General features: G+C 39.7%; 1 pseudogene; it reads left to right on the plus strand.

Moving 5' to 3' along the window:
- The window catches only part of LOC108745928, a 51,679-nt pseudogene that overhangs the window by 26,865 nt on the left and 13,251 nt on the right, over window positions 1-11,563 (plus strand).

Here is an 11,563-nt window from a genome sequence, read left to right on the forward strand (position 1 = left end):
TGCGTTTTTCGCGGAAAATTGATCCGTTCGAGTAAAGAGGCGAGTTACGTCGAGGAAGTTATATCGAAAGCCTATCGATTCCGTCATGGCGAAACCAGAGAGAAGGAGAACGAAAAAGGGCGAAAGCAAAGGAGAGAAAGAGAAGGGGGAGAGAGAGAGAGAGAGAGAGAGAGAGAACCATCGAATATTCGAAAAATGCTCGTCTGCGGATACGTTCGAGGGGAGAGAGAGAAGGGCTGCTGGACGATCTACAGGGTGAAGAGGAGTACGCGTTTGGATGTGCGCGTGTACGTGTGTGGATTGACGGTGGAGTGGGTCAACGGCCGGAAAGCACAAAACCGATGCTGGAAATAATGCACACCCCGTCGTCGCGCCGCACCGCGCCGCGCCGCGCCGCGCGCGGAAAAATCGCAACATGGCTGTCGCGTCACATGCACTTTTCGCTCTTCTTTTTTGCACGCCGACGATTCCCCGGACGATTGATTGACGGATCATACCAGTCGGCGCACGTGTCCCATCGTTATCGCGTAATATTCCGGCCGCTCGCGGCGGCAGCAGCGTTTTCCGTACGTCACACGGAAATTCCGTAGGGAAAGTCCGACGGAGACCTTCGGAAAAATTGACAGCCCTGACCGGCTCTGTTGATCGCTTAATCCGTTTTCCGCTTGCTTAAAATGCACGTGTTTCTTGTAAGTGTAAGAAGTCAACCGACGTGCATTTAACTGCGTTAAGAACTGATCATTTACGTCATAAATTGCAAGAGAAATTGGCAAGGAGCTATGCTCGCGTTTAGAAAAAATTGAGCAACGTACCTCCGAACATTGTTAAAACCATTAACGTATTCGGGACATTTGAAAATTCATATTAAAATAAACACGAAAAAAATGATACCAAAATATGATAATTAAAAATTTAGCTAGATTCAGATCTGAAAATAATTTTGCTTTGACTATTAAAATAATTACGTAGGACACTGGTTGCTAGAATGTTGAAATTTTTTGCAGCATTATCATTAACGCATCTAGCTAAATTTTTTTATACTTTAGCAAAATCGTCCTTTTTGTGTGTAAGATAAGGTGGTACAATTTTGAACATAATAATATAATTCTAAACGAAGTAAGATTTTCATAATCAATTTTCGAGTGTATTTTTTTTTACCGTTTGACAGAACCGTTGAGACAGAAAATACTCTTTTGGTGGCGCCCTTCAATATTCTCCGTACAATGAGATTAGGAATAGACTAGACTCAAACCTCAAAAATTGGATTCAAATCTTATTTCCGTTCAGAATTATGCCATGTTCGAAATTATTATCTTATTCTACTTATCTTTTTATTCGTTTATTTCTTCACTCGTTTATTTCTATTAAATATGGCGATTCTTGATGCAGCTTATATACTAACCTAAGTTATAGAGAATCGTGATACGTGTTTCCTTGACTTGGCCCCTTGGTAAAAGGCGTCACCAAACGCACAAAAACATTTATCCTCGCAGTAGATTTCACCGGCGAGGCGAGGCAGCAGCCAGTCCGCTGGCTTCCGACGCCTCATTGTGATTCCGCGAACGTTTGATACCGCATTATCTTCTCTTTGTATGCCTCGGCGACGTCTGCGTTTTCCCGTCTGCCTTTGACAGTCATCTTGATCATCTTTTTCTGGATTCTCTCGCTTCCTTTCTTTCCTCCCGTGCACGCGTCACCGGTAAGCGGCTGAGGCGTCTCTTTTCAACGAGACTTTTCCGCGATTTAGCAACGCGAAAAGGTGGAAACGGTCGGAAACCGTCGAAGAAAGTGCGAGCGAGAAAAGGCAGAGTTTCGGTGGAGGGAAAGAGGGATCGATCGTGGCGATCCAATAAAAAGTAATGGTTCGAAAAGCTCGGGGCTCGGGCGGGAAGTCACCCTGACACCTTTTAAGCCTCGCGAACGAACGGGTTTCGTCGTCGCTCGTTCTTCTCCTTTTCTCACCGTGTACGCGGACCCTCTTAGCATAAACTCGATGCGACGGCACATTCAGCCGCGCACGACGTGAAAATTAAGCGGCGTTTGAGCAAAATTTCCAGGGATGAAAAATTAACGGCGAGTAGAGCCGCGATAACCTGCGTTAGTATGTTAATCGAATGTCGGAAATATTATTTCCTTTAGAATAAAGAAAGTATAGAAATATAACATCAAGGGCCGATTGTTCCATTTTCAGATAAACTACGTGGTAATTAACCTATTAAATAAACAAAAGAGTAAAAGAGTAAGAGCGTAAGAGAGTAAGACAGTGAGCTGAAGTTTACCGAAAGTGGAAGAACCCAACCTAACTGAACCTAAGCGATAGAAAAATTCATATATTTTAGAAAAATATAAAAGTCTGAAATATGAGATACAATTACTTATTCAGTTTTCAGAAACGAAGCGCACTAAGGGGATTTGCTGAAGCATCTAAAAATTTAAAAGTGAAATATTATACATCTGAAAATAATTTCGTTTTGGATCGCGATATAACTGTGTTCTTTTTATGTAAGATTTCTTGTTTAAAAAAATTCACTTTAACACATCTTGCAACTATTTTGCTTCCACAATGTGTTATCTTTAATTTCTGATTATTATTCAATTAAAATCCATGCGGAAAGGTCTAACTCGAGACCTGGAGCCAAAATGGCCTCTTCTTTAATATGAGCATCATGCAAGGCAATCCCAGGAGATGTCTCGCGTATCTGTGGATCTGATTTTTCCACGTGTCGGGTCCCGAAAGGCTTTCTTCACCCTCCTTGCCTGTCTATCTCTCTCTATCCTCTTTACATTTCCCTGTCGAAGACTAGAGCCGCGGAGATCGCCCATTATCGCTGAAGAGATAATTAAAAAGCCAGGCTCACAGGAGAGATATTAAAGTGTCGAAGAAAGAGAGAGAGAGAGAGAGAGAGAGGGTATCCTTATCAACGAGCCGTTATCACCCGACCCGTGTTGAGACCGACTCTTTGCACTTATTCTCTCTCTTTTTCTCTCATCTCTCTTCTGATTTTCTGCCTCCTTGGTCTCTTCTCTTTTCACAGTCGGTATGCACTTGGTGTTGCATCGATTCCCTCACAAGTAGTCTCATTGCACCTCGCGTTTTAATTTTATTGATATTCTGCTTTTTTCCTCTTTTCACTCTTCTCGCATCACAGAGATTTGCAGCCGCGGTATTAGAGAAGAGAAGTGAAGATTTACATTGTCTAGCACGTGACACCTATTACTTTCGTTTTATTCAAACGCAATTGGTTGAATTGCCTTAAACGGGCCGGAAGTACGCCTTGCATCTCACCATCTAGTAGAAATCATGTAAAGAGTACTCGTCAAATATCTCTATCAGATAACATATATCGTGAAATACTAACCGATGTAATATTTATTTCTAGAGGGAGAATTTATAAACAAAAATTATGCAACACGTACGTGTCATTAGCATAATACTTAGGTAAATCATTATCAAGATCTTTCTTATACACTTAAAAGAGATCGCTGGCTAAAATGGTCGGGAAACGCTGATTAAGACGAAAGGGTAGACCAAGAGAGACAGGAGGGACAGTCGGGGGGTGGCAAAAACTGGCGGGAAAAGAGAGCTCGAGTGTGACGCCATGCGACACCACTCGACATCTTATTTCCTACGTGTCCCCCGCTATGATACGACGGGTAATCTACAAAGGGAAAACGAGCCCCGGGTTCTTTCCCTTCTTTCAGAAAAGCGCAGGGCTGTCCAGAAAGTCCAGGAACACACACGGCGTTACCGACATGTCACGTGATTGCTCGTGATAAGGGCGCGGAGTCGCGCCGGTTGATTCGCCTCACAAGGGTTCGATTAACGTCGCGGACTGCCCGATAATTGCTTCGCCCACACACGTGCCGATATTTTTTTTCCTCGACGTGCCCGTTCATGGAAAGTACCCGATTGATTAATGACATTATTTTTGAGAGTACAGCACGGACGATCGAGATCGTTTTTAGAAAGAATTTTCCTTCCTTGCCGCAAATACGTTGTTAACGTATTTTATTCAGTACAGATTAATAAAGAAGCTGAAAAAGAGAATGGCAGAGGGGATTTCGTAGTAATTTATGAATGCGTTTTTCCACGCGATTATTTCTGACGAATTTCGCTGCGTGAAACCCAACGTGCGCGAATCCGAACGACGATCAGCGATTGTCACTGTTCGTGGGACGCGCCGGATGCATTAATATTCTTGAAGGAATAGTGACGTTTCCCCCCCTCCCCACCTCACCCCTTCCCACGCGTAGGCAGCGTTCCACTTTATTCAGGTGATAGTGACGGATTAGTTTAGCAACAGCCCACTACGTTAATTCCCTCGCGCGTAATATCGTGACACACAGGATCCAATTAGTCGAGGTTGCCTGGGTGATTTTTTTTCTCTTTCTTTCTTCGTTTTTTTTTTTGGTCGTAATTGTACATTTGCCATGCGAACACATTTGTTTGTCAAACGAGTCGAATTCCGTAAATGCTTTTCGGCTGGGCCGAGAAAAGAACATGTTCGACATGAAATAAATGGACTTCTGTGCGCGCGTGTATTTTTCGTTAAAACAAAAATGCGAATTGCGTACGAGCGGCATGCAATATGCTAAACGAAATTAACTCGAATATCATTTTTCTACCGTGGCCATAAAGCGTGCTCTGTCGCTAAATAAAACTGGGAAAATCGACGAAATGTAATTCACGTAAATTCGTGTAATTTTAATGGTTGAGCCATTGCGCCAGCTTTTCCGCCACCTTAATCATTCTATGAATGAAACGTGAATATAATTATCTACTTTTCTTTTATTTTTACATTTCGCTATACAACTGCACACAGTGCGCGTATATTTTTTCTTTATATATTATTACTCACCATTTTGTCCAATTGATAGTAATTAATAATTTACGAGTACATCAAGATTTTTATTTATAATATATTGAAAGAAAAAAAAATGCAATTATCGTAATTTAATTATAATTCATACTTATTTTCTCAATTGCTGTATTTATGCCATTTTATACATTTTTAGTAGAACTTCAAAATATATACTGAAAAAAATTATTAAATTTTAATACATATTTTTTTTTATAATACCATCTAAATATTTGCTAAAAAAGAATCAATCAATTAAATTAAATTAATGGTTCGTATAAATATATATATAAATATATATTTACATTTAATAAATTTAATTAGTATTATTGAAATCAATATTTATTAAAATTTAATACGTTTTTTCAGTGCAATTGTTATTAACATTACAGTATGTAGTACTAACTATGAAAATGGAGCTTCCAATCATAATTATTTTATCATACAAATGGCAAACACTTTTCTTTCGATATACGTAATAAATTTATACATATAATAGACACTATTAATTATCAGCACAAAGAAAAGAAAGAATCTTTTAAATATTTCACGAGTCGTATGATTCGCGTGGTATATAAACCGCTCAAGGTCTTCAGCATCATTGATAGTACCCTATCGGTGTAATGACATGTTGGCTGCGCCTTCCACACCGGCACGACCGCTCATTTAGAAACCAATGGAAAGATTGGGCGCAATTGTCTCGTCCTGTATCGAGTCGCATACGATGCTACTGACCCTACATGGCATTAATTCTCGTCTTGTGTCGCAATCGATTTTTTACGAGGATCGTTTACAGCGGAAACACAAATGTTGCTATTCGCTGTATTGCTTTGTACATCGGAACTAATTATTGTCTTCTAATTATTGTCGCAAAAAAAGAAAATGTAATATTTTTCCAGAATTATACTATATCTTTTCGTGAGTTTCTCTTTTTACATATCGAGTTTCCACGTATTTGTAGTTGACAGTTTTCTGTTTCTGTCAGTTTTTTTTTTTTTTTTCCTGCAAACTTGGAGGTACGTTAATGGGAATTTTGTTACCGACCAAAATCGCTTAAATCGAGGACTCGTATTAACTATTACCATTAAACTCTTGTGCTCAATTCATTACAGCAAATGTCATATGCCCGCACCTGGCCACAAAAATGGAAATTATTCAACTCGTATTAAAATCGCCATTCTCCATTACGGTCATTTAAACCGATATATTTATCTGTCACTATAAATGGCATGCTAGCGATTCCATTAGCGAAATTGTGATATCGGCTTTTCATGACCGGAAATATGTAGCGCTAATTTTTAGTAGGGACAAATCGATTCGAAATTTCAAACCAAAGAACCGTTTAATCGGGAAAAGGACAACTTTCCCCGTATTATCGTAGTTGGAGGTAACATTCAGGTATAATGAAAAGATAGCGATATTTCGTCGGAATTAAAATTTCGCATCACCGATAAAATATCACGACCAATTTAGAGGTCGAAAAATTACAAAATATTTCACACTGACTGTAATTTGTAACTACTATATTATTTTTCACACATCTCACGTTTCTTTATATTAATATCGCGGGTCTAGCTAACTCCGCCCTTGTTATTCCCGCGGGGCATCATTTTTCCCAATGCAGGTAGGTGTTTCCGGAAAATAAGATGACGTCACGGAACTTGTTCCGCGAACAATATCGCGTCAAAAATATCGATACACAACGGCGTGCAAACAAAATCAACATTTTTCACCTCCGAGCTATCGCTGGAGCTATCCGCGTCATTTTCGCATCGTTCGTTCTCGTAACTTCTCGCGCGTCACAGAACCGATATTCGCGACGAAGCGGCGCGCAAATTAGGCAGAGTATAGTCGCGAAAAATTACCATACAAATGGCGCCAACTACCCATCGAAACTACTCACCGTTGGCCACGCGGTGCATCTATCGTCGCGCGATATTGCCATCGCGCATCGCAGAAGTTTGATCCACTTTGGTGCGCGATGCTCGTCGCGGAAGCATTACTTTTCTCCAGGTGGGAGGGAGAAAGGTGGTAGCAAATATGTGGCGTTTACGAGTCGTCTTCGTTCGAACGTTCCGAGCGTTCCTCGAATACATATTGCCTGCTGGCGGTAGCAGTGCAATTAACATCACTCGAGACTCAAACCCTCTACCGAGCCGGGACGAGGGAGGTAAAGACGACGGGGGAGGATCGGGAGAGAGAGTAATAGTTTTCCCAGTCAGCCCTTTCTCCGTCCTTCACCCTTTCACGGTGTTTCCTCCTTGTGCCCCGTTTTTCGACGGTCGTCTTACTCCATCTCGTATATATTTATCTCTATCCATCTTGGCCAAGTTGGTCTACATATTTTGCTGAAAGCGGTTAAAATGAGCAATCTCTCTCTCCCTTCTTGCTCTTAAAATTTCGGCAATAAGAAACCGGTAATTGAATTTTAATTACTTTAGTTTAGCGGGAAAATCTAACGGTGCGTTTGTAAGATGAAATATATTAATAAAAGAAGGTCAATAACCCAAGGGAAACGTGAATACTAGAAATGTGATTGTGGCCGTTAACATTTGTAGCTGACGACTTTGAACGGCGCAAAAACTGTCTGAATAGCATTTCTCTCTTGCATTTTTAGTCGTATTTTCTCGTGATTCAGACTCTCTCTCTCTCTCTCTCTCTCTCTCTCTCTTGTTGCGCTACCGCAACAATGCCTACTTTTTACGCACACCGTTCCTTTTGACACTCATAAACCTGCTTTACTATCATCGTGTAGTTGTCTTGCCGACTCTTGCTGCTTTTCTCTTTCTTTTTTTTTTCAGTCTTCCTTCTTGCCTACTCCAAGTCGTATCTTCTCATTTATTTTCTCCTGAGCCCTATCTCCCTTTTCTCCCAGTATTCTCCACTCTCTTGCTTTGCATCCCTTAGATCGTAACTTCTCTTTCGTTCTCCATGAGTCTTTTTTTCTTTCTCTTTCTCTCGGTTCACCCCATGTATCGTAGCTCTTCATTCACCCCTCGTCGCTTTTTCTCCCTTTTGCTCTTTCGCTTCAGCCTCTTGTTCGCCACAATCCGCTCTCTTTCCTCTCGATGGTCGTCATGGTAACAGCTTCCGTCTCTGTCTACGTTTCCATCTTCGTCTGTCGCGGCCACTCCATCTTTATGTCCATCCGTTCCGAAAACATTGACTTTACCATAGCGGTTGTCGCATGATCGGTGATCCTTGATGACTAAGGATCTGCGAAAATGCTGTCACATGGTTTACTAAGAGCCGGGAAAAATTTTCGAGAAAAAAAATGCGAACAAAAATCGTCAGGTAGAAGTATCGTTTATCAGCAACGACTTTGTTGTAACCTACAGATTTACATTTATATTAGAAAAAAAAAAACATGAGAAAATACAATGCGAGAATTAAGAATGCGAAAACCTTCACCCAGAGAAAGATTTCTTCGATTTGAAGAAATGTTTCTTCGCTCTACGGTTAAAGAAAAAAATTTCTTTGATTTGAACATAATTTCTCTAAATCAAAGAAATTTTTTTTATTAGGTGTTGAAACTACTTCTTCCGCTACTCATGAAATTTCTAAGAAGACTCCTTCAATCAATACGATATATTTATATATAATATATATAAGAGAGATTATATGTTAAAAGATTAATTTAAATCGTAATATAAAATCAATCGGATTTATTTTTACTTCTCTACGCAAATGCGACAAGTAGACGTGAGAGATTCCATTTTCGAGATGTTGTGTAAGTATAACGCGGAAGCTATGTAATAATTACCAGCCATTGCCTCGGGAAAGAGAAAGACAATGCCGAGTAATTTTGTATGAGTCTCTGTAGAGAACGAGAATTGTCGCTGCGACAACAACGATAGGAGATATTCTCGATAGGAACTTTGATCCTTATCATGCAACTTTGATGTAGACAATCGCGCTTTGAAATGCCTCGTTAGGCGCCCCCGTATATCGACGTCGCGAGTTGAGGTACTCGTAGTGACGGTTTGCCGGGATCTTTCTCACATAATACCCGAGTCTCGGGTAAACTGCGTCGTAGAATAGCAGATATCTCAAAACTAAATTTCCCAACGAGCTCGCAGTAAGCTTACTACATTTAACAGCCACTTATTTCGCGTCCGCATCCATGTACTACACGTTGCCGCACGTACGATGTTATCATATTCACATGAAAATGTAGAATTACAAACGTCCGCGCAAACGGAGTAACCGCACTCGAAAACTTTAATTGAACGCCCTTCAACGCCCAACTCGCGACAATTCTGTAGTATCTAATGTGGAGAAGTGTTAAGCCGTTTATATTCTTGCTGGCAAGATCGAGCGCGAGTTTATTAAGGAAGACGATCTCCCCGGGCTCCGTGCTCAGCTATTCGCAAAGCGATGTAAGGCGATTTTTCATCGAAACCTGACTTTTCTTCGTTCCTCATTATGATTCCGCCGTGCAAACCGCCGTTCTCACTTTGTCACTGTCTAATAAAGCTTTTTGCTTTCTTGGCAGATTCACGGCGCCGTGGTCTTAAGTAAACTTGACCCGAACCGTCCGTTAATGGATTCGGGAACACTCTCGGGTCCATTCGAGTATGCAAAGCGACGAGAGAGCAAGAAGAGAGGGCGGGAAGGGAAGTAAACAGAACCTATTCTGGCGATAGCGAAACCATTGGTCGACTTTAAACGATCAGATACACTTTGGTTAATGAGATTATTTGATCGGAGTCACCGCGTTCTCTCTTCTCAGCTAACTCCGGGAAAAGTTCCGGTCCACCGGAAATTTTCACGATGCACTTTCGACCAGGAACGATAAAGGGACGGTCATCAACGGGACTAGAATTTCCACTTCATTTTTTTAACAATCGATGATACATTTTGACGTCGACAATGGTATCGAATGTCAGATTATTAACATAACATACCGTGCTCGCGCATGCGATTCATATACTTAGGGATAAACAGTGGTATACAAGCTTTTTATGTACATATATAGTGTGTTGCATAAACTATTTTATAGTTGCAATATCTATAAAATAGTTTATTCAGCTATGTATTGCACATTAATTCTAAGGTAATCGGACTCTATGGTTTAGAACCTAATATGACCTATTCGCTGTTTGTGGGTAATTACACAGTGAATTTAACAGATAGCATTAGTAAGTCATGTGCAGGCTGTCCATCTGACTCGATTGCATCAGTTTATTGCTCAAATAGTTCATTCTGTTATTGTCAGTAAAGCGAAATGCAGAACGTCATGGTCGTGATGTAACATTTCATAGATAAGTAAGTGCTTTCTACAAATTACCAAGAGATAACTATTAATTTTCGTAGTTTATATTATTGTAGCTCTCTATATTTCTACTTTACATTACTATAGTCAGTTTATATTTTCATCACGTTTTGTTTATAACTGGAAAAAAGAAACTCTTTGTGAGGTAGAATCGATATATTGGCCAACCCCTAGGCATACTGAGTGTAGTAATCGATTGTAACGTTTTTTTTTTTATACTTTTGTTATTTCCATCGATTCTAATTCACCTGTTAAATATCGTGAAGATAAATAAATAAGTAGATAAGTCAATTGTTTGGAAAATACGTTCTGTACGTATACGTCAATAAATATGTCAATTAATATGTCAATATGTTAATAAACTTATCACTTTATTTTCCATTTTTCTAATATTTTTTATGAAAAATGGAAGGTCATATATTAAATATATACATATAATATGTACACAATATGATCTAAATGTTACTTTTTCTCAAAATCTTCACTATACTCGTGTAAATATTTGAACATGTGTATTTTTTTAATGTGCAGAAATGTTTCCTATTTTTTTATCTGAAGCTCCATCAGTTTTCAATTTTGGACTCGGCAAAAAATTGTAAAAGGTCATAAAGCTTAAGCAGGTCATATAAGAAGATATCTGGTTTACCTTAAATATAAACCTTGTACAGTTGTCACCTTCATAATTACTGCCACTCTTTTTTTCTAAATGTATATAGACAAAAGCCGTCGACAAGAAAACGAACTAATTATCCTTCAACTATTATCACATCCACAAGGACTTATGAGTTTCTCGAGAGTCGTCGAATATATATCTCGATTGTGATAGTTGGGCGGAAGCACACGAATCACGTATTAATTGGTAAAATTAAAGGAAACTTTGCCGCTATAACGAAGTTGCCCGCGTCGGTGGTGCCGACTATTTATCAATTTTAATTAAGCCGTTCTTACGTAAGTGATTTCGCGTTTTCCTGCGCGCGGACTACTCTGCGCGAAGCTAGTATTACTCTTAAGTACCACGGCGGAACGTTAACTGCAGCTTGCCAGTTAATTCTTTCCGTAGTGAGGCGAGGCACTTCTTTTGACTTTGCGCCACTACTAGTATTACTGCCATTAGTAGTACTGCTTACGCCGCAGTCTCGTTAATTGCATTTTCAATGAGAATATCTTTGTTGCACCACAACGAACAAAGTGAAAATAAAAATTATGTAACGGCTTGACATAGTTTTCATTTAGCGGCACTTTATGACGACCCAGATCTTCCACAATAATCGATTTATGTTGTCTCCTCGATATTTCGAACTTAATCCTATAATGTTTCTGTTGACGAAAAAGATTTTAATGCTGTACGAAAAACGTTCGATTACAAAATAGAATTTCGCATTATATATCCTATTCCAGTGAGCTCTCGATCTTTTCTAATTTCGTTATT

Source organism: Trachymyrmex septentrionalis, unplaced genomic scaffold (genome assembly GCF_001594115.1).
Source record: "Trachymyrmex septentrionalis isolate Tsep2-gDNA-1 unplaced genomic scaffold, Tsep1.0 scaffold16, whole genome shotgun sequence".
NCBI classification, from domain to species: domain Eukaryota; kingdom Metazoa; phylum Arthropoda; class Insecta; order Hymenoptera; family Formicidae; genus Trachymyrmex; species Trachymyrmex septentrionalis.